A 5,884-nucleotide genomic window follows, 5' to 3' on the forward strand; every position below is an offset into this window, starting at 1 on the left:
ATGGTAACTGATACCACAGAGTATTACTCAGCAATAAAAAGGAACAAAGTAGCAATTCATGTGACAACCTGGATGAATCATATGCTGTGTGGAAAAAAAGCCAATCCCCAAAGATTACATACTTAATTATTCCTTTTATTTAACAAAGTTTATGTGTCAAAATTATAGAAATGGAGAACAAATTAGTGGTTACCAGGGGATAAGGAAGGGTAGAAATAGGATGGAAGTCGGCATGGCTATAAAAGAGAAACATGGAGTCTTGTGGTGGAAATGTTCTGGATGTTAATCATATCGATATCATTTTAATGCCAATATCCTGAATGTGGGGCACCTGCCTGGTTCAGTTGGAAGAGTACGACTCTTGATCTTGATCAAACTCATGAACCCCATACTAGGTAGAGAGATACCTTAAATAAATAAATACTACAAAAAATATCCTGCTTGTGAAATTGTGCTACAATTTTGCAAGACGTTACCATTAGAGGAAATTGAGTAAAGGGTACATAGGTCTCTCATATTTCTCCTTACAACTGCCTGTGAATCTTCAAGTATCTCAAAATAAAAAAAAAATTAAAAATGATTATTAAGTTACAAGATAGGTTCTATAATTGTCCCATAGAATGAACTGGATAACGTATTAGTCTAATTCTTTATTGCAAGCAACAGAATCTATTCTGGATAATTCACTCAGTAAGGGAATCTCTTCAATGATATTTGGAATTTCACAAATTCCAATGGGATGGGCAGAGAGACAGAATCAAAGCCTTTGCAGCAAAACAAAAACAAAAACAAAACAGAACCACACCATGCTCTGGCCAACGTATGTCTCCAGCAGCCACTGCTGTGCAGACCCTGTGGCTCCCGTTGACGATGCTGGCGAACGGACAACAGAAGCTCTGGCACTACATTTGCCCCAGGTAGATCCGCACTATTTCTCCTATTTTTCACTTTGCAGCTGATGTCTGGTGCAGGTGTTTCTGATTAGTAAAACCTAGATCATAGACCGTGCCAAACTACAGGAGAGTCTGGGAGAGCACCGCCTGGCTTCTAGCCTGAAGAAGTGGGATTTATAAAATGGGAAATTCCCCAAATGTAGAACGGTGTATTGAAAAGATCTTTTGTCAGCCACAAACATGATGAATATCCACCATAAGTATAATAAGCATATTTTGCAAACAACAAATCATTTACTTTTTGAAAATTTAAAGAAACATTTAATTTTTTGTTGTTTTTTGTTTTGTTTTGTTTGTTTTAGAGGGGGGAGGCAGGACAGAGGGAGAGAGAGAATCCCGAGCAGGCTAGGCTTCTGCTGAGCCCGGAGACCAGGAGGGGCTCAATCTCATGACCCTGAGACCATGACCTCAGTCGAAATCTAGGGTCAGATGCTTAACGGACTGAGTCATCCAGACACCCTAGGTTCAGTTAGTTAAGCTTCTGATTCTTGGTGTCCACTAGGGTCTTGATCTCAGGGTCATGAGATCGAGCCCTGCCTGGGCTCCCTGCTGATGAGCAGCCTGCTGGGGAGTCCCTCTCTCCCTATACCTCTGCCCCTCCCACCACTCACACGCAAGCACTCTTGCTCGCTCTCTCTCTAAAATAAATAGATAAAGTCTTAAAAATTTTTTTTCCAAATTCTGTTGAATAGACTAGGTAGAGGAAAGAAGTATGCCTTTTTGATGACTTTCCTATTTCCCCCCTCAGCTCTTGTGATTTTCTATTTCTTGATCCAATATTGCTATATTGTATTTTTATTAAAAACATAAATTTCACTTACCTTTTTGATTGTACTAACTGTGCATAACATTTTAAAATTAGTTTTAACATTTTTCCATTGTTATATATTCTTTTTGTTTCTAATTTTATTTTATTTTGCATTCCATTTTCTTTTTTATTATAAAAAACATGTTCCTTTATAGCAAATTTGAAAATCAAAACAAAAAACAAACAAGCAAAAACACAAAAAAGAAAACAAAAATCATTTGAAACCCAGGACCTAATAATAACTCCAATGAACTCCCCAATAACCATTTCTACTCATACCCCACTGGAAATGCAGTTTAAGTGGATTGACCCCACCACCATACTTGGGGCAGGCCCCATCTGACCTAAGGCAATCAGAGTCATTTCACACCCCCACTCCCTACTGCCTCACCAATGCAATTATCTCAGTTATAATCAATCAGTGCCTGGCATCCTCCTGGCCACAGGGATTGGTTCAAGAGTGTGTACATGACCCAGGTTGGTCTAGTTTTTAAAAAGTCCGAGACTCCTGTCTGTTAGAAGAGAAGCTCCCACCCCCACCTCAACCCAGGTTTGACTAGGATAAAGGGGAAAAATTTAGCCCCAGAGCTTCTGGAAACCCGTGTGGAAGTAGAGCTTGTATTCAAGAGACGGAGTTAACAATGGGGAGAGAAAAACTATGTCCTTATCCCATCATTTGGTTCCTAAAATCAGATTCTCCTAAGTCTAGTCCCCAGTTGTCTTCTCTTCCTATTTGAACAAGATGAGATTTCCAGATTTAAGAAAATGTGTATTTTCCCTCTATCCCTGCTCTAGATCTATTTGTGTAGCTATCTCCATAAGGGGTCTCCAGGACAATTCTCTTTTGAGGACTGGAGTTTCCCAAGCAAATCCTATTTTGAAATGATTTTTTTTTTCTTACAGTGCTTTCCAGATTGTCTTGTACATTTTCTAAAACCTGTGGTCTGTAAATATATAACTGGAAGATGTCACTTGATTTTAGTCCAGCAGTTTGAGTTTTGGTGCCAGTGCTGTGTTTGGAATGTAAGGATGTTATTGGGTTTGTACTATGTATGTTTGAAAGACTGGTGGGTTATTTGATTCTGGAATGCTTAACCACTCTTGAGAAGGGTCAGAAGGGTCAGAATCACACTTGCGGTTCTCCAAAAAAAAAAAAAAAAAGAGATGATCCAGAGGCTGACTGACTATGAATGTCTGAAACTACAGGACAAGAATCCATGTCCAGGCTAATACTCTTGAGCTTACTGAAATCCACTTAAAAGTGCTGTTCCCCCTGAATGAACCTGGGGGCAGCCAATTCCCTTGAGGGCTTTCAGACTTTCAAGACACTGCCCAACTTCTCTCATAGCATTTCCATGTTCACTATAACTGGAGAAGCCATAAGATAACTCCCTAATTCTTTCTTTGATTTAAGATTCTCCCCTGAGAGGTGGATGAAAGCTAACATGCTTCATTTATACATTGAGACTCAACTGAAAAATAAAGAATCCACTCTGACTCCACCCTGGAATTAGAAAGAGAGTCTGAGTAAGGCTCTCTTCAACTTCCATTCTCCTATTTATAGATGGCAGGTAGTACTTCTAGACCATGTCTATATTTCTAGCAGACATGAATCAGTACAGATGTTCTCTACTGAGGTCATAGCTTCTCCACTTTGTGGGAAAACTCTAATTCTTAGCATGTATTGAAACTACTGTGTTCGTGGTACCTGCCTCTGACCATACATGACACATGGGAGCTTCCAGCCTCAGAAAATGCACCACTTTCTCCAAGACTTCATCTACTTCACCTTCTTGCTTAGATATTTTTGTCTGTTTTTGAGTAGATCTTAAAAAAAAAGATAATAGAGGTGGGACAGAACAAGAGTTTATGAAGTGTTCTGGCATCTGGAAGGAGAGATAGACAAAACAAGTATACAAACGAATACTGCAATTTGAGGTGGTGAGAAAAAATAAAGCAGAAACAGGGGTGGAGAGATATGGAGGGAATTGGTAATGTACACCATTTTTGATAATGTGATCTGGCATTTGTACAAAGGAATGAAGGAGTCAATCAAGTGATGTAAAGGAAGACTTTGAACTTTCCTTTATGGGTGGTGAGAAATCATTGGAAATTTTTAAAGTATTAGCCTTTCTCCTGGGGAGATGGGGTTGAAAACCAGAAAAGCTGGTTAGGAGGCAATTGGAATCATTGCAAAAATCCAGGCAAGAAATAAAAATATAAATTAAAGCAATAACAATGGAGGTGGTAAGAAGCAGCTGAATTCTACATATATTCAAAGACAATGTCAATAGAACCAGTTGCTGGATTCTGTGTGAGGTGAGATGAGATAGATGAGAGAGATGTAGCAAGCATAATGCCTAGATTTGATACCTGAAGAACTCTATGAATTCTGGTGTCATTTACTAAGGTAAAGAAAATTGAGGGAGGATGAGTGGGTACATGTAGAGAGTTCTGCCTTGGGTGTTTAAAATGAAGGATGCTTTTTAGACATTGAAGTAAAGGTGTTGAGTAAGAAATTAATATGAACATCTAAAGATTAACAGAAAGGTCAAAGATAGACATAAAAAACTGAACATTTGAATTTAAATAGATTATCTTTAAAACCAAGGGACCAGAGGAGATCATGTAGGGATGAATCTAAGAGATCAGAACATAGGCCTTTCCAACATTTGATGGCCAGAAAGAGAAGAAGCCAGGAAAAAGATTGATTTGGGGAATGTTAGGATTGTGTGTGTGTGTGTGTGTGTGTGTGTGTGTACTTTGTTGTTTTTTCTTTTTCATTGATAAATGTTGCAAATATCCAAGAGATGCATGGGAGATGTATGGGTTTCCCTTCAGATTTCCTGGTGTACTAGAATTATTCTATAACTACATCTATTAAATTATGTTTATTAGAGATTTATCAATTTTATTCTCTTCAAATAACCAGCTCTTATTTTTACATATGATTTATACCAGTTATTTTTCATGTTATTAATTTATGCTTTAATATTCTTTCCTATTTTGCTTTAGTTTAATACTTTATCTTGTTCTAGCATTTTACAATATAATAGTTTTTCCATTAACATCTCTTTTTTATTTCTTCTTATTAAAGACCTTTAAATGAGTACATTTTCTTCTAAACTCTGTCTTGGCCACATCTCAACACATTTTGTTATGCAGACTTGTGTTTTATTATTACTTAAAAATAGATTTTTATTGCATCCTTAATTTATTCCTAAGGCAATGTTTACTTATAAGAAGGTATTTTTTAAATTTATTTATTTATTTATTTGAGAGAGAGAGATAGAGAGATAGAGTGAGCACAAGAAGCAGAATCCCTGCTGAACAGGGAGCCCAATGCAGTGCTCAATCCCAGGATCCCAGGATCATGACCTGAGCCAAAGGCAGATGCTTAATCAACTGAGCCACCCAGGTGCCCCTAAAAAAGTATTTTTAATATCCCAAGAAACTAAGCAACTTACTAATATTTTTATTATTTCTTCTTTAAATGTGTTATGATTAGAGAATGTGTTGGGAGACTTCTTTCTCTTAAGTTGTGGTTGGTATTTTTAAAATACCTTTATAGCCTTTTTATGATTTTTTTTTTTTTGGTGACAGCTATACACAGTTATGGTTTTTATTTCTCTCATTAAATTTCCCCAAAATTTGTTAAAATTGCCTGAATAAAGCCCAAGGCAGCCTCTGAATGACCAACTAACACCACACAGACCAAACACTGTTCACAACAGGCAAAGAAAGTCACTGCAGATGATTGGACTGAAGTAAAAAGTGGTTCAGCCACAACAGCAGGGCACATACAACACCTGGAGACACCCTGAAGCACCAGGTTCCAGGGATCAGAGGACACTGTACTGTGGGGCACTACAGGACCTCTTCTTCATAAAGGCACTACATTCAAATCAGGAACTGTAATTGATTTTCATAACACAGAGGAACAGACATCAAGAGTTAGAAAAAATGAGGAGACAGGGGTGCCTGTGTGGCTCAGTGGGTTAAGCCTCTGCCTTTGGCTCAGGTCATGATCCCAGGGTCCTGGGATTGAGCCCCACATCAGACTCTCTGCTCAGCGGGGAGCCTGCTTCCCCCTCTCTCTCTGCCTGCTTCTCTGCCTACTTGT

Source organism: Martes martes (assembly GCF_963455335.1).
Source record: "Martes martes genome assembly, chromosome: 11".
NCBI classification, from domain to species: domain Eukaryota; kingdom Metazoa; phylum Chordata; class Mammalia; order Carnivora; family Mustelidae; genus Martes; species Martes martes.